The following is an 18,585-nucleotide window of genomic DNA, read 5'->3' as shown; positions in this document are numbered from 1 at the left end:
TTTATTTTTACTCCTGCACTACCTGTCACAGTTTCAGAGGCCCTGAAATTTCAAGATAGCACAACCCCCCCCCCCCCCCCTCCAAATTACACCATTTTGCAAAGTAGACACTCTAAGCCATTTGCTGAGAGGCATGTGAGTCCATGGAATATTTTTTATTTTGCCACACATTTCAGGAAAATTATTTTTTTTTTGTTTCTTTTACACAAAGTTGTCACTAAATGATAGATTGCTCACACATGCCATGGGTATATGTGAAATGACACCCCAAAATACATTCTGCTGCTTCTCCTGAGTACAGGGATACCCCATGTGTGAGACTTTTTGGCAGTCTAGCCACGTACAGGACCCCGAAAACCAATCCCCATCTTCAGGCTTTCTAAGGGCATAAATAGTTGATTTCACTCCTTACTACCCATCACACTTTTGAAGGCCATGAAATGCAAAGATGGCACAAACCCTCTCCCAAATGACCCCATTTTGCAAAGTAGACACTCCAAGCTATTTGCCGAGAGGCATGGTGAGTATTTTGCAGCTCTCATTTTTTTTTGGAAAATGAAGAAAAAAAAAAAACACACACACACACACACACACACACACACACACACACACACCAGGAAAAAGCATTTCTTTCCTCTTTTTTCAATTTCCAAAACTTTGTGACAAAGTGAGATCTGCAAAACACTCAACATGCCTCTCTGCAAATAGCTTAAGGTGTCTACTTTGGAAAAGGGGTCATTTGGGGCGGGGGGGGGGTTGTGCTGTCTTGGCATTTCATGGCCTCTGAAACTGATAGGTAGTCAGGAGTGAAATCAACAATTTACGCCCTTGGAAAGCCTGAAAGTGGGGATTGGATTTTGGGGTCCTGTACTCGGCTAGACTGCAAAATTCGTCTCACACATGGGGTATCCCTGTACTCAGGAGAAGCAGCAGAATCTATTTTGGAGTGTCATTTCACATATACCCATGGCATGTGTGAGCAATATATCATTTAGTGACAACTGTGTAAAAAATAAATAAAATGATAATATATTTCCCGGAACTTGTGGCAAAATATAAAATATTCCATGAACTCGCCATGCCTCTCAGCAAATAGCTTGGGGTGTCTACTTTGCAAAATGGGGTCATTTGGGGGGGGGGGGGGGGTTGTGCTATCTTGAAATTTTAGTCACAAGATCGAGCCTACTCGATTGCCCCCATAGCAAGAGGCTTGCTATTGGGGGCATGTGGGGGGGAATATAGGAGCCAAGACTGCCATGGAGGACTCAAAAAGAGGATTGGGGCTGCTATGTGCAAAACCATTGTACAGAGCAGATAAAGAATGCATTTATTTATTTTAATAACCAACCCTTAGAATTACTAAGGAATCTGGGGGACTGACAGCAACTGGGCTACTGAAAAGCGAGGAGCTGGGGTGTATTTGGGATTCTAGGCTGAACCCACCAGAAAGTGGTCACCTGTACCACTGCATAAATACAAGGGGGGGGGGGTGCATGTGTAACTGCAGGGTGATCACTGACTTAGCCACTTACAAATGGCACCGCAACCAGTGCATTCCTTGTGGACTCAGACTAGGACTCAAACATGGCCAAGCTCCTCCTTCTCAAAAGGAAAAAAAAGAAGAAAAGCTGACCTGACGCACAGGCATCCATCCATTAGATGTCTGCTACCAGCAGAGCTCGAGGTAGGCCCTTATAATTTTTTTACTGTACAATTTCACACATAAGGTATGCGTTAAGTTCGCTAATCCAGAATTGAGCTAGGTTTCCTTGGAGTATCTTTTCCAGGAAGATGTTATGTGCGGTTTTATTTTTGTAAATCAAATATGTAACCGACTTATTTGCTTCTACTTTTAGAAATCTGAATAGTCTAAATTAGAAAAAACCCCACACGTAATTACAGGGCAGATCGAAAACCAGATAAAATGCAGTGCCTTATCACTGCTCCATTACATTTTTTTTTTTTAAAGGGTTAGTTCACCTTTGTGCCTATGCAGGTAAGGTGTGTATGCAGATAAAAACAAACCATGCAGCTCCAAGAACTAATGCTCTTTCTATAGGTGTAGTCCCTTTGCATAGCTCATGAAGCCTTACTGGAATGCTCCTAGGACGTTGCGAAGCGAGGCCTAGTTTTTGTTGCTCACCTCCACCATCACAGGAGTTAGCTTTTTCTCGGATTCAAACCTCCTCGCTTGCGCTCTTCACTAATCCAGTAGCCCTGAGCTCAGCATTTGAGATCTCACTCCTGCGATGGTAGAAGTGAGCAGACTTTAAAGAGACCTCACCGAGTTAACGTCCTGGGAATCTAGGGTAGTATTCACAAGCCAGAGCTGCACAGCTTGTTTTTATGTACAGACGCTTCTCATCTGCATAGGCAGTTTTTTAAAGATGAACTAACCCTTTCGCTGCCAGGTCTGTACGTTGTATGGACCTGACAGTTTTTTTTTTTTTTTTCGTTTTTTTTAAACATTTAGGGTGGCTGCAGCCGTTGTGTGTAAACCTGACAAGCACATTCTGCCTATCAAGTGGAAGCTATGGGACAGCTGCGCTGCTGCCTGAATGCTTCCACACACCACTGGTAACAGCACCCCTCCACACCATGTATCCCAAGCTCCGCCTGCACAGCTGTTGGCCCCAGACCAACATAGCAGGTGGCGCTGGGTGGAGGCGTGGGAGCAGAGCAGACACATCCACTCTCCTCCCCTCCTGGTTGCTGACCTGGATCTAGGTTTGCCTCAGTTTTGCGATCTGCATTGCATTACATTCAGTGAAGCACAGGGGAGGCCATCCACAGTCTGTGCCCAAAACACCTCCCCATCCATACAGGCTGGCATCCGTGGTGATCACCGCCAGTACAGGGGGGGGGGGGGGGGGGGGGGATTTTCCCCTGTCAAAGAGCCAGAGATCAAAGCCACCAAATCAGGGACCCCCTCGAACCCCCGGCTCAACAGGATCAGATTGTCCAGAGACTGGATTCCTGTTCCACTTAGCAGGAATCTCCCTTTGCAGAGGTCGCAAATGGAACTGTGCAAACAGAACCGCCTCAAGTCCGGAGAGACGACCAACTGCTGGAAACACCCTGGCTGAGTCAGACTCAAGATAGTCCAACTCAGTGGACGGAACCAGAGCAGACTTCTGAAAATTCAGAGTCCACCCGAACTCCTGCAGAGTTCACACAGTGATGTCCAGGTTGTCCTGTAGAGCAGTCGAAGATCTTCTACTTGTAGATCATCCAGGTACCCCAGCATCGCAATCCCCAGCTGTCGCAACAACGCTAACACCAGGGCCAAACACTTTTGTGAACACCCAGGGAGCTGATGAAAGACCAAAAAGGGCAACAATGAATTGATAATGCTACTCGTCCACGGCAAAGAAAGAAAACGCTGATGCCCGACATATGCTGGGATATAAAGGTAAGCGCCCTTGATATCGATAGAGACCAGAAGATCCCCTTGATGAAGGGATGCCACTACCGTGCGAATGGACTCCATCCAGAATTTTTGTACCCAAACAAAGCTGTTTAGGACCTTGAGGTCCAGGATTGGATGAACTTTGCCTTTCTTCCTGGGAACAGTAAATAGGTTTGAATAAAACCCCTGAAAGCATTCAGATTCTGGAACCGTACAATGACCCCATGAAAGAGCAGATCTTGCACTGCCCCGGGGAGACCTCGCAGGCAATCTGGGAACAAACGCAGGTTGGAAAGAAAGAACCTTGTTGGAGGAGAAGACCGAAACGCTATACGGGTGAGAGCGTCCCTTCAGGCAGAAGAGGGCTAGTCTGCAGGTCTGGAGGGACCTGCCCTCGGCTTACCGGACCACGGCCTCTTTGAACCTTCTGAAGGGTTCGCAATGGTTTCGATGATCCCTTGTCCTGAAAAACGAAAGGGTCACTTGTGAGCCGAGAAGAAAGGGCCACATATGCAACGAGACTCCTTGCTCCGGGTAGCCTGCGGGATAAGAGTACTCTTCCCCCCGTAAGACCCTTAATAATCTCATCCATGGAAGCTCAGAACAAGTGATCTCCAACAAACAGGAGATCAGACAGGACCTTCTTGGAAGCCTGGTCTGCAGACCAGTATTTGGGCCATATCCTGTGTCGAAGGATCACTGCTTTTACAGATACCCTGCAGACTAGGAGCCACATCCAGACTAAGGGAGCCGCATCCAGAGAGGCATCGCAGATGAACTGCAACCCCTGGACCAACTGGTCCGCCAGCTCGGCAAGGTTAGGGGGAATCTGTTCCCCTTCCAAATACTGCCGCAAAAGCTTTGACCATTCTGTTAAGGTCTGGGAAACCAAAGTTATGGTCAACACCGGTCTAAGGATGGAATCGGCCATGGTAAAAAAGGTGTCGGACCAGGGATTCAGCTCTCTTATCAAAAGGGTCTTTAAAGACAGAGTCCTCCACTGGGAGAAGGGTGGCTTTATTTAACCTGGAAATCTGAGAATCCACCACAGGCAGTATGGTTAGTGTTTTTTTTGTTTTTTTTATATAAACAGGGACTCTTCAAAATGATACCTTCTAGCGAAACGTTTAGGCATCCCGATAGAGTGTTTACGGAAACCCCACTGACTCGCAATGATCTTTTCAAAACAGGCGGGAAAGGGGAAAACCTTTGCCGCCTTCGGAGGATCTTCAGATACCAAAATGTACCGGCATGGCCGCTGCTTTATATCAATGGGAAACTACAAGAAAATGGCCGCTGGACTACACAAACATGCCCGCCAATATATACAACAGCCACCCCGGACAAAATGGCGGCTGGCTACACGTGGCTTCCCTGGACCCCCAGAAACGAATGGCCAGTAAGGAGGGGCCCTGGTAGGAGCCTCCACCAGGACCATCCCCCCCAAAAAACTGCGCTTTCAGCAGCGAGTGGCTTGCCCCCCCATCACCCGCTTAACACCCTCACACAAACATAACATGAACGGCCACCCCGGGGGGGGGGGCGCGGAGCTAGGTTTGGGTAAATGGAGGGGTGGGCCACAGGGGGACCCCGATAAATGGAGGATGCCATGTGGGAGGAAAGGGAACCCAGGGGTCTGACTGTCCCAGGAGGGCCCCCACGTCCACCCCAAAAGGCCACCAGGCAAAGGGAGGGGACACCAATTACCACAAGACAGACCGCCACACCATCGGAATGGGGGTGCTGCAGGTGAGAGGCACGCTGCGACTCAGGTTGTGACCAGGTCTATCCGTCCTCGCGAGACTTAACTCGCCGGTCAGCCCCCTGTCCGGTGGGGCTATGTCGTGGCCGACCTAGTGCGGAGCTGAGGTCAGGTCACGCTCCCTGGCCAGACTGGGGAGACCATAAGGATCTAGAAGATAAGAGTGTCACCCAGTCCAGCAGTTGATTGTAGTTCTCACAGGAACAGAAAAAAAAATCAATTAAAGAAAAGAAAAAAATGCTAGGACCAGAGATCCCAGCATGGAACTAGGTCCTTACTCCTGACTAGGCAGAAAAACCGGCCATTAGACTTACCGGCAACGGTGTTTCTACGAACCTTCCAGGACAGCAAACATATGAGATGATAGGCTCCTCCCTACAGGAAACAATCAGATCAAAGCTTAAAAAGACCCACCCCCCTTACCCTTAGTTGTAAAGAAGTAGTTTCTCCAACCAAAACACAAGGGATGTACAAAGGTACTTACCACCCATTGTATACATTCTTCCTTACCCAGGGTGGGAAGTAGGCTTGCCGTCCTGGAAGGTTCGTAGAAACACTGTTACCGGTAACTCTAACAGCTGGTTTTCTCCTCTCACCTTCCAGGACGGCAAACATATGAGAGGATAATAAAAGTAACCATAGGCCTACCTTAGGGTGGGACCACTGCCTGTAGTACCTTTCGGCCGATGGCTAGGTCTTGCTGAGACAGCACCTCTACTCAGTAGTGCTTCAGAAACGTGTCATGGCGGGACCAGGTGGCCGCTTTGTGGATCTGTTCCCAAGAAGCTCCAGCTTTTTTCAGCCCAGGATGTTGCCAGGGCTCTTTGAGTGTGCTTTCAGCTTTGCTGGCACAGGAACACCTGAAACCTCATAAGACATGGTAATGGCTTGTCTAATCCACCTAGAGACTGAAGGTTTTGAAGCCTGCAGTCCTTTTCTTGGTCCAGAATAGAGGATTAAAAGATGATTAGATCTCCTAAACTCCCTGGTCCTCTGTAAATAAAGTGAGGAGGCACTAGGGCTGAACGATAGTCGATACGATATCGACTATCGTTCTGCGGCCGTAGGCGATATTCATATCGCCGAGGTCACGATATTTGTATAGGCAGTGGGAAGGGACTCGGAGGAGGACTCACAGACTTCCGTGTTAGGCAGGGAGAGGTCGGGACACTTCAGCGGTGAGCATACACTGACTCACTCGTGCACTGCAGCCCGCCCCACACATTCAGTGAGTCTCACTCTCCGCCCTAGTTTTCTCAATGGCACATTCAGGGAGCCAATCACGCCGTGATTAGCTGCACAGCTAACCAATCACGCGTGCCTGCACACCTGACTGGTTCCGCTGTGCCGCTACTCACGGCGTGATTGGCTCCCTGAATGTGCCATTGAGAAAACTAGGGCGGAGAGTGAGACTCACTGAACGTGTGGGGCGGGCTGCAGTGCACGAGTGAGTAAATGTACGCTCACCGCTGAAGTGTCCCGACTTCTCCCTGCCTAACACGGAAGTCTGTGAGTCCTCCTGTCCTCCTCCGAGTCCCTTCACCCTGCCTATGCAAATATCTGAAAGACTGTCACTGAATAATCTGATTCCACAGTCCACACTGTCACTGAGTAATTGATTTTACTATGTTAACCCTGACCTGCCCAGTGCCCTGTATCTGCAATTAAAATGTACAAGGCTGCCTGCATGCTTCATGATTTCCATTCCCAGCATCGTTCCCAATCCCTACAGTGTCAGTAACATTAACCCTATGGTACAAGGCTGCAGTGTGCACTGAATCCCATTCCCTACAGTAACATATATTAACCCTGTATGGTCAGAAAGGCTGGATTGACGGGTCCCTCAATATCGCAATATATATCGTTGAAAAAAAATAATCGCAATATATTTTTTTTTCCAATATCGTGCAGGCCTAGGAGGCACCATTCCTAGGATTATCACAAAAGGATGTTAAAATGATTTCCTGCTTCCTGTGAAAGGAAGATGCTACCTTGGGCAAAGGGATCTGGCCTGAAAATAATCCTAGCTGGGAAAGATTAACAAACAGTTCTTTAATAGAAAGACCTTGTAAATCCCTCCTACCCTCCTGGCTGTAATGACAGCTAATAGGAAGGGTAGTTTTAGGGACAAACACTTAAAGGGAACCTCTTCTATAGGTTCAAAAGGGCTTCTAGATAACCCCTCTAGAACCCTAGTCTCGAGCAGTTTTGAGTCTAGAAAAACAGAGAGCTGCTATTTGTACCTGAAGGGTGTTAACCGCCACACCTTTCTCATTCCCATCTTGTAAGAAATCCAAGATTATGGGGACAGAGGCGGAGGAAGTTTGCTTCTGCTTACGCCAAGTACAAAAAGTTTTTCAAACTTTAAGCTATATTTTCCTCGTTACTGGTTTCCTGCTCAGTAGGAGTATATCTGTCACTATGTCTGAACAGCCCTTTAATCTAAGGATCTGGCGCTCACTAACCAGGCTGTCAGTTGGAAGAACTCCAGTTTGGGGGTGCAAAAACCGACCCCTGTGACAGCAGGACTGGAAAGATCGGAAGCTTCCAGGGAGGTGCTACTGAAAATGGGTTAAACATGCCGAAATTAATGGGCGCCGTGAGGAAGGAGGAGGGCGCAGGTTTGAAAAGTCCCGTCTCTGGCCAGCCGCCCACCTCCCTGTGATGTCCCTACTACCACCACCATGTGTATGAATGAACTGACACACCAGGCGGGAGGGCGAGCGGCCGCTAATAGCTATAACTATGTGAGCGCTTCACTTCCCTGTCATGCGGGTATCTCCTCTGACAGGGAAGTGAAGCGCTCACATAGTTATAGCTATTAGCGGCCGCTCGCCCGCCCTCCCGCCCGGTGTGTCAGTTCATTCATGCACAGATCGTAGTAGTAGTGACATCACCGGGAGGCGCGTCTTTTGAATGAATGAAGGACACCGGAGGAGCAGAGTGTCTGAAAGTAAGGACGCTGAGGCAGGGGGGGGGGGGGGCGCAGAGGCGAGCTTACCATTGGTATTAGTATTATGCAGCATGAGGGGGTTAATGTATTGCCACTGCTGGTCACTGATGCATTAGTGACCAACCAGTGGCAGTTAATTAACCCCTTTGTGCTGCATTAGTGCAACCAGTATCAGTGTAACCTGTGTTAATTAACACTGATACTGGTTGCACTAATGCAGCACAAAGGGGTTAATTAACTGCCACTGGTCGGTCACTAATGCATCAGTGACCAGCAGTGGCAATACATTAACCCCCTCATGCTGCATAATACTAATACCATTGGTAATTAAATTAACCTCTTGCCAACCCGTCACAGTACATATACTGTGACAGGGTGGCAGCAACAGGTGTACGTCGCTGCCTGTTTTTGGTGTATGCCTCTCTTCTATCTATTTTAAAATTATTTGGGGGAAAAAGTCATTTTCGGTTTTCGGCCAAGGGCATCATGCATTTTCGGTTTCTGCCCAGAATTATCATTTCGGTGCATCCCTAGCTACCGATAATGCTTTTAGGGTTGCACACCATGGTCTCCTTGGCCCCCAGGGGGCAATCAGGAGGAGGCGAAGGCCCGAGGGAACGACGGAGCTTCTGTAAAACCGGAGGAATCAAAGTTAGAGGGGGAAAGGCATAAGCTAACTCGAACTGTCATGTTTGGGCCAGAGCATCCAAGCCCAACATCCCTTTTTCCCCATGCGAGGGAAAATAATCTCTTTACCTTTCTGTTTTGTAGGCTGGCAAATAGGTCTACTTCTGGGCAGCCAAATTTTTGGACTAGTGTCTGAAATACTTTTGGACTTAGCCCCCATTCTCCTTGTCTTATAGGATGGCGACTGAGGAAATCTGCTTCCCAGTTGCTTTCCCCTTTTATATGGATGGCCGACAGGGAGATCACTCTTCGGCCCAGCCTAGGATTTCCTGGGCTAGTACCAACAGGGGTCTTGATCTGGTTCCCCACTGGTGATTCAGGTAAGCTACTGTTGTAGCATTGTCGGAGCAGACTTGAATCTCCCTGCCTGAGATGGTACTCTCGAAGGCTTTCAGGGCTTTGCCCACTGCTTGGAGTTCTCTGAAGTTAGTCCCAGGTGCCCTGAGCTTGGGCTCCTTCTAGGTGAGCCCCCCACCCCCAGGTGCTTGCATCCATGGTGACCTTCAGATTGCTTGAAATTAACCATCACTCCAGAGAGGCTTTTACCTGAGGGGTGAGGACAACTATTTCACCCAAGGACTCGACCTTTCTGTCCCAGGAGGAAAGATGGAAGAATTGAAGGCCTCTTGAGTGAAACTGTGCCCAAACTACCGCAGGGATGCTGGCTATCATGAGCCCAAAAACTCTCAGGATCTCTCTCCTGGAGCACAAGGGGGCATCCATTAAGGCTCTTACTGAAGAGACTACCTTCTCCACTGGAAGGAAAAGACTCTGTACCCGTGACTCTATTCGGCACCCTAAGTAGGTTTGAACCTGAGCCGGCTCCAGGGAGGATTTTTCCATGCTGATTAACCAGCCTAGTTTCTGCAGGACTGTCAAAACACTCTGGGTGTCTGAGTTCACTTGGTCCACAGATGGACCAAAAAGCAATAGATTATCCAGATAAGGAATCAAGGCTATTCCCTGGAGATGAAGATATGCCACAGCCTCTGCCAGGACTTGGGTAAAAATCCTTGGACTGGCTGCTAGACCAAAGGGGAGTGCCCTGAACTGCCAATGTGCAGTCCCTTCCTGGGTGACCACCGCAAATCTCAAAAAGGCCTTGTGTTCCGGATGAATTGGAACATGCAGGTAGGCATCCCCGAGATCCAGAGTAGTCCAAAACATATTTTTCAAAAGGTTTTTGCGGACTGTATAAATACTTTCCATTGAAAACTTCTTGTACTCTAGAAACTTGTTTAAGTTTCTGAGGTTTATGATGAGGCAGTATTTTCCTAGGGGGTTGGGCACCACGAACACGTGGGAGTAAAAGCTGGTCTTCTGGCACGGAACTATTACTAGTTGCTCTGCCAATTCTTGAATCCCCTGTAAAAGGGCTCTCCTTTTTAGAACATCTGTTGGAGGAGGAGTTAAAGTTGCTGCTAGTGGGGGTATGGATGAAAATTCTAGCTGGTAGCCTTCCTGAATGAGGTAATGAATGTATGGACCGACTGAAATTTCCTCCCATTGGGAAACTAAATGAAGCAGTCTGCCCCCCAACTTTGATTCTGGCGTCACTTAGAATCGTTGGCGCCAGTGGCTGGAGAGGGGGGGGGGGGAGAGCAAATTATTCCTTTGCCTACCTCTTCCGAAGCCCCATTTCTTGTTGGGCTCTTTCTTGGCTCTCTGCTGATTTTGCCACAGGGGCCACGAAAATTTTCTAAACCTCTCCCCCTTGGGCTTGGTAGGGAATTTCTTCCCTTTCTCAAGAGGACCTGGACAAAACTTCATCCAGGCCTGAGCAAAAGAGTAAGGACCCCTCAAGGAGGTAATCCACAGAGCTTAGCCTTCCCACTATTTAACCCAGATGGCTCTCCTAGCTGAATGAGAGCCCCAGTCTTGGCTGAGGCCATTACTGACTCAACTTCTGCGTCAGCCAGGTAGGCGACCACTTTCCCTATAACTGAAAGGGACTCTTGCAGGTCCTGGGATTTAACCTGGTAAAAGGTGTTTTGTAAGCCTTTCCATCCAGAAATTTGCATTCCTAGCCAAGCAGGTTGCAGCTAGAGCCATAGTGGATGAATTGGCATCCCAGGCTTTCCTTAACAAGGATTCTGCCTTACGGTCCATGACATCTTTGATGTTTCCAGTATCCTCAAAGGAGATGTCAGACCTCTTTGTTACTTGAGATAGGGAGGAGTCCAACTTTGGACTTTTAAAAAAAAAAAAAAACTTTTCCACTTCTTCCTTATTAAAGGGGAATCTCCTTTTCCATGACTTTGGTTTGACTAAACCTCTTTCAGGAAACTGCCATTCTTGAAGGATTAAATCCTTCAAGGATTGGTGAACCGGTAAAACTCTGGCTAGGTTTTTACCCAGCCCTTTGCACATTTTATCCTGTGCCGAGGTTTCCTTAGGGGGTTCTGGGATCTCTTCTGTAGCATAGACAGCTTGAAGGAAAACCCTGTAGGTCTTCCAGACCAAATAGATTGCCATTTTATTTGGTTAGCTGGGCTGAGACCTGGCCTGACACACTGCATTCTCGAGGCCTTCCTCTTCCCTTGCTTGAGCAGGGGGAAGACTCTGTGAAACCGGCAGAAAAGCAGATGGGCCTGCCTTGGAAAGTGAACTCTCCTTAGAAGACAGGCCCTCTTTGGGAGCTAGCTCACCTGGTTCTGAAACCTGGGGGGAAGCTACAGAGGTGCTAAAGGACTGTATAGTGGCTAACATTTCCTCTTGCATAGATTTAAGGAAATCCTTCATTAACTCTGAGGCCTCCTTACCATCCAGTTTGTTGATACACCTAAAACAAAAGGGCTTGGTGTGCGAACTAGGTAGAGGCCTCCTGGGTTCCACCTGGGGACTCAGGAAGAGAAGATGGGATAATACACAGATCACTCTTCTAAACCCCAAAGTAAACTGGCTACAGGTCCCACTGAGTGAGAGCATGGGAACTAGGGATAGGCCGATATGCACTTTCCCCGATATATCGGTATCGGCCCTGGAACTGGCCTATATTGCCGATATTTTTGTGACATCATTCTGCCTTCTTTTACCCCCTCCCTTACCTTGGAAAGCCTTATCTGGAGTCGGGACTAGTCTCGCAGGGAGTGTATCACAGCCATACACCCACCCACAGCAGCCCTGTGCCAGCCAGCCACCCACAGGCCCTGTACCAGCCTACCAGCCACCCACAGGCCCTGTACCAGCCACCCACAGGCCCTGTACCAGCCACCCACAGGCCCTGTACCAGCCACCCACAGACCCTGTACCAGCCACCCACAGACAGGGTGCCAGCCAGCCACCGAAAGACAGGGTGCCAGCCAGCGACAGACAGCGTGCCAGCCAGCCACCCACCGACAGACAGGGTGCCAGCCAACCATTAAGCATTAAACAAAAATTAACATGTTCAGTACCAGATTTGTGTCAAAAATTGTCTTTATTTTTCAAAACTTTAAATGTACCCATATCAGCCGATACTGATACGTTGTGACCAAAATATCGGTATTGGCCCTGAAAAAAACACATTGGTCTATCCCTAATGGGAACTATCAAAGATTATAGCTCATACGGGTACTAGTGTCAAAAATAGGCAAGAAAACGGCACTTACCCGGTCCCAACCTGGGTTTGCCTGTAGCCACCTGGACCGCCCTTCCCTCCTCCTTTTCCACGAGGTGGGTTGCGGCAGGCTTCATCTCTTTTGCAGCTTTCCAGGCTCTTTGGATCTGAGAGCCTGCCTTCCAGCCTCCATGCGGGTCCGGCGTCTCCTCCGTGTTTGCTTCAGTCTTCCGGGTAGCGCTGCGTATGCTCCGCCTTCCAACACAAACCGGAAGTTCCAGTTTCTAAAATGAGGCTTGGAGCGCGCTTTATGGTGGTCTTTTTGAATTTCCACAGCGCCAAAAGACCCAGTGTAATGGCCAGAGGAGACCCCTGCTGAAAAGCAGGACACAGGCCTAGAGGGACCACCCTGGTGACCGACGGCCTGTGCTTTGGGGGCGATCTGTGAGAAGCCTAGGAGGCGGAAGGTAGAGTGCAGCCATCACTGGCGTTCCTGTACGTGGCTCACAGGGGGACCCCGTCCAACTCCAAATCTTCAGGTCAGAGCTGAAAAAAATAAATGTTTCGCTGTGGGAGAAACATAATTGAACTGAGGGACAAGGGGGAAGGGATGGGCCTTTTAAGCTGTGATCTGATTGCATTTCCTGTAGGGAGGAGCCTATCATCTCTCATATGTTTGCCGTCCTGGAAGGTGAAAAGGAGGGGAAAAAAAAAAAAAAAAAACAATGCCTATAGCAGGAAGTGGGAGTATACCCCCGGGACTGCCCCATAGGCATGGTAAAGCATTTTCCTGCCTAGTGTCCTAGTCCTGTAGGGGGCAGCATAACGCAATGATCAAGAAGATTCTGGAGCTGTGTCCGTCAATGAACGAACGAGAAATTATTTTTAAGCTTGTGTGAATAACTAAATAAACTTAGCTCTGGTAGCAAAAGGATTTAAATATAGAATCTGAAAATATTTTGAGATCAGCCTCCTGTAATTCCTGCTGCAAAGAAACAGCAGCACTGGAGAACCAGTAGTGTTGCAGGTCAAACAATGATGGGCTGATTACAGGAGAGATCAGAGAGACAGGCAGAGATATGAGCTCCTCAGTCTGCAGCTTCTCCTTTCACCAACTATTCTCAGGCTGGGCGAGGGACAAGACCTATGTTACCCAACTGCAGGTAAAAAAACAGGTTGTCTGCCCTGTTAGATAGGTATTCAGCAACAATGTAATAAGTAAATCTCAGGACAGGATGGCCAGAAATAGAAATCCTTTGGCAGGTAAATCAGCATATACACACCCATTGTATTATATATACACTCACTGGCCACTTTATTAGGTACACCTGTTCAATTGCTTGGTAACACAAACTGCCAACCAGCCAATCACATGGCAGCAACTCAATGAATGTAGGCATCAAGACGTGGTAAAGACGTTTTGCCGAAGCCCATTCTGAGCATCAGACTGGGAAAGAAAGGGGATTTAAGGGACTTTGATTGTGGCATGGTTGCTGGTGCCAGAGGGGCTGGTCTGAGTATTTCAAAAACCACTGATCTACTGGGATTTTCGTGTACAACCATCTCTAGGGTTTGCAGGGAATGATCCTAAAAATAAAATATCCAGTGAGCGGCAGTTGTGTGGAGGAAAATGCCTTGTTAATGTCAGAGGAGAATGGGCAGACCAAGGTATGCAGAATACCATCTCTGAACGCACAACACTTTAAGGGCCGGTTCACATTTCTGCGAGTGCGCCGATCGCATGTAATTCGGAGCGCACTGCTCCTTCATTACATGCGATCAGAGGTGCGGATGCGAATTCAGCCATACACTTTGTATGGCTGAATTCGCACTGTATCCGCACATGACCCTTTTTTCTAGCCGAATCAGGATCGGATCGCACAGTGGTTCACACTTGTGCGATCCGATCCTGTGTGAACTGTCAAATCGCACTGCGATATGCGATCAAATGGGGGGTGTCGTTAACATTTAATTGACACCCCCTGCGTATCGCATATGGCAGTGTGAACTGCCAGGGGTGCATTTGCGATGCGGGAACAGGCTGCGAATTTGCAGCCTTCCCGCATCGCACAAGTGTGAACCGGGACTGAACCTTCAAGGAGGTGGGCTACAGCAGCAGAAGACCACACTGGGTGTCATTCCTGTCAGCTAAGAACAGAAATGAAGGCTACAATTCACACAGGCTCACTAACATTGGACAATAGATTGGAAAAACATTGCTTGGTCTGAGGAGTCTCAATTTCAGTTGCAACATTCAGATAGTAGGGTCAGAATTTAGGGTCAGAATTTGGCGTAAACATGAAAGCATGGATCCACCCTGCCTTGTATCAATGGTTCAGGTTGGTGGTAGTGTACTGGTGTGGGGGATATTTTTCTGGCACACTTTAGGCCCCTTAGTACTTGAGTAGCGTTTAAATGCCAGAGCCTACCTGAGTATTATTGCTGACCATGTCCATCCTTTTATCACTACAGTGTAGCCATCTTCTGATGGCTCCTTCCAGCAGGATAATACGCCATGTCACAAAGCTCAAATCATCTCACCACTGGTTTCTTGAACACGACAATGAGGTCACTGTACTCCAGTTGCCTTCACACTCACCAGATCTCAAGCTACGGCGCTGCAGTTGTTCAGGAACTACAATTCCCATCATGCCTAGTCATGCATGTAAATGTCAGCGTTTTACAATGTCTCATGGGATGTGTAGTTTTGCAAGAGCTGCAGGACCGCAGTTTGGGAACCTCTGCAATAGAGCATCTTTGGGATGCAGTGGAACAGGAGATCCGCATCATGGATGTGCAGCCAACAAATCTACAGCAATTGCATGATGCTATCATGTCAATAGGGACCAAAATATGAGGAATGTTTCCAACACCTTGTTAAATCAATGCGACGAAGAATTAAAGCGATTGTAAAGTCTCATTTTTTTTAAAAACGAAAAAAAAAAAAAAACCCACAACAACAAACATGTTATCTATACCTCCTCTGTGCAGTTGGTTTTGCACAGAGCAGCTCGAATCCTCCTCTTCTTGGGTCCCTCGTTGCTGCTCCTGGCCCCTCCCTCCTGTCAAGTGCCCCCACAGCAAGCAGCTTGCTATGGGGGTCACCCAAACTGAGCTGCAGCTCCGTATGTCCATTCAGACCCTGAGCTGTGGTTCAGCCCTGCCCCCTCTCTCTGATTGACTTTAAGTAACAGCCGCAGGAGCTAATGGCCCCGTGGCTGTGTCTTAGCCAATCAGGAGGGAGAGTCCTGGACGGCCGAGACTCCTGGACGTCACTGGACTGAGATGGGGCTCAAGTATAAGGGGGTGCTGCTAAACACAGAAGTTTTTTTTAATCTTATAGAATAAAGATAAAAAAAACCTGCTGACTTTACAACTCCTTTAAGGCAGTTCTGAAGGCAAAAAGGGGTGCAACCCGGTACTAGCAAAAGGTGTACCTTAAAAATTGGCCGGTGAGTGTATATCACCCCAGTATTTAGCAGTTTGCAGAGGTTTCTTCCAGGTAAAATCCCCTTCAGAGGGCTCCAGCACAGGATTTAATCTTTCAGGTCTGATGAATAGAATCCTCAGGGAGCCCTATGATATGAACAGGGAAATAAAGCCATGTAGTGTGTATATGGAGTACAGGCAGACAGAGTACTAGATAGGACACCTGGACGTGCAAATAAAGGAAATCAAACAACCCGACGGAGCCAGCCCTCCGCTCACCTGTGTACCAGCCATAGAATCCTGTACCTTCCTCTCGGCTTTTATCAGCCTCTCTCCATAGTGCACTTCGGCTCTGTCTACCCGGAAGGAGGCAGCCGGTGACACAGGAAGGGATCGGGTTGTGTACGAACCGTCACTTCCTCCTCTTCTCCTGTTGCACTGGGCATGCGCAGGGGGCGAGAGCTCTGCGCATGTCTGTAGGGGGGCACTGCAACACTCACACTGGTGATGCTGTGAAGAGAGCAGGGCTAACATGGATACGAATGTAATGTGAGTGAGAAGGACATAAACACTACTTCTGTGGAGAGGGATAGCTAGCTGAGAGCAGACAGCCGTTTAGGACTAATATAAGAAAGTGCACTGTTTTATCAGTCAGGAGTGTTTATGTAGCATTAACCAATTCAATACCGGGCACTTTCACCCCCTTCCTGCCCAGGCCAATTTTCCCCTTTTAGCGCTGTTGCATTTTGAATGACAATTGCGCGGTCATGCAACACTGTACCTACACCAAATTTATGTCATTTTCCCCCCACAAATAGAGCTTTCTTTTGGTGGTATTTGATCACCTCTGGGTTTTTTCCTTGCTAAACAAATAAAAAAATACCGAAAAGTTTGAAAAAAAAAAGTTTTTTTGTTTATGTTATACAATTTTGTAAATAAATAAGTTTTTTCCTGCACTGGTGAGACTGCACGGACAGGCACTGATGGGGTGGCATTGATAGGCGACACTGATAGGCACTGATATGTGGCACTGATAAGAAGCACTGATATGCAGCATTGGTGGGCACTGATAGGCGGCACTGCTGGGCACTGATAGGCGGCATTGATGGGCACTGATAGGTGGCACTGATGGGCACTGATAGGTGGCACTAATGGGCACTGATAGGCGGCACTGGTGGGCACTGATAGGCAGGACTGATCGGCACTAATGGGCACTGATAGGCGGCACTGGTGGGCAATAATGGGCACTGGTGGGCGACACTGATAGATGGCAATGATGGGCACTGGTGGGCAGCACTGATAGGGAGGGCAATGGCGGGCAGCACTGATAGGGAGGGCAATGGGGGGGCTCCCTGAGCCCTGATTGTTATATCTGGTGGCCATAGTGGGCATCCCTGGGGTCATAGGTGGGCATCCCTGGGGTCATGGGTGGGCATCCCTGGTGGTTCTAGTGGCACCCCCCGAGGGTCTGCACTGGTAATCAATGACCTGATTACCAGTGCCGACCCCCCCCCTGTCAGGGGAGCCGCCGATCGGCGCTCCTTTACTCGTGCCTGTCAGGCACGAACTAAGGAAAGCCGATCAACGGCTCTTCCTGTTTACTATGTGACCAACCGTGATTGGACACGGCTGGTCACATGGTAAAGAGCCTACGTCAGAGGCTCTTTACCGAGATCGGAGATGCAGGGAGTCAGACTGACTCCTCGCATCACCGATCGTCGCTCTGCACGCCCCCCGGGGGCGTGCAGAGCTGTATTATCCTGCCGCCGTCATATGACGTCCGGTCAGGATAATACAACCACATTCCCGCCGTCATTTGCCTATAGGGCGGGCGGGAAGTGGTTAACCACTTGAGCTCCAGAAGGTTTACCCCCTTCATGACCAGGCCATTTTTTTGCATTATGACACTGCATAAAAGCTGGATACACACTATACAACTTTTGTCGTTAGATTTCCTTTCGATTTTCCTTCAACTATGTAGTGCAAGGGCCTGCCTGATTGCATACAAATTTAAAGTGTTTAGATTTGACCTCATATTATATGGTTTTGGTAAATCTAAAGGAAAAAAAAAATCTAAAGATAATTGTCTAGTGTGTATCTAGCTTTACTTTAACCGATAAGTGCGCCGTTGTGTGACGCCGTACACAAATACAATTTTTCCCACAAGTAGAACTTTCTTTTGGTATTTGAGCACCTCTGAGGTTTTTATTTTGTGCGCTATAAACAAGAAAAGGGCGACAAGTAAAAAGAAAAAAAAAAAATGTTTCTAACTTTCTGCTATAAGACATATCCAATGAAAAAAATGTAAAAAAAAAAAAAAAAAAATCTAATTTCTTCATCAATTTAGGCCAATATGTATTCTGCTACATGTTTTTAGTAAAAAAAAAAAAAAAAAATCCCAATAAGCGTATATTGATTGGTTTGCACAAAAGTTATCGTGTCTACAAACTATGGGATAGATTTATGGAATTTTTTAAATTTATTTTTTACTAGTAATGGCGGCAATCAGGGACTTATAGCAGGACTACAATATTGCGGGGGACAAACACTGACACTTTTGACACTTTTTTGGAGACCAGTGACACTAATACAGTGATCAGTACTAACAATATGCACTATCACTGTACTAATGACCCTGGCTGGGAAGGGATTAACATCAGGGGCGATCAAGGGGTTAACTGTGTGGTTAAAATGTGCTTGCTTACTGTGGGGGATGTGCTTTTACTATGGGAAGGTAGAAACACAGGATCACTACCTTCCCTACTGACAATACATCGATCTGTCTTGTTTACATAGGCAGACCACCG

At 47.9% G+C, this 18,585-nt stretch overlaps 1 protein-coding gene across 1 annotated transcript in view; it reads right to left on the bottom strand.

Moving 5' to 3' along the window:
- Nucleotides 1–16,160, bottom strand: part of TUT7 (terminal uridylyl transferase 7) — a 162,680-nt gene extending 146,520 nt beyond the window's left edge. The window contains exon 1 of the mRNA XM_082272795.1: nt 16,058–16,160. The gene's annotated coding sequence lies outside the window, so the exon portion shown is untranslated. The remainder of the gene's footprint in view (nt 1–16,057) is intronic.
- Nucleotides 16,161–18,585: the final 2,425 nt, after the last annotated feature.

Source organism: Pelophylax lessonae, assembly GCF_965119305.1.
Source record: "Pelophylax lessonae genome assembly, chromosome: 1".
NCBI classification, from domain to species: domain Eukaryota; kingdom Metazoa; phylum Chordata; class Amphibia; order Anura; family Ranidae; genus Pelophylax; species Pelophylax lessonae.
This window is presented reverse-complemented; position numbering and strand designations above follow the sequence as displayed.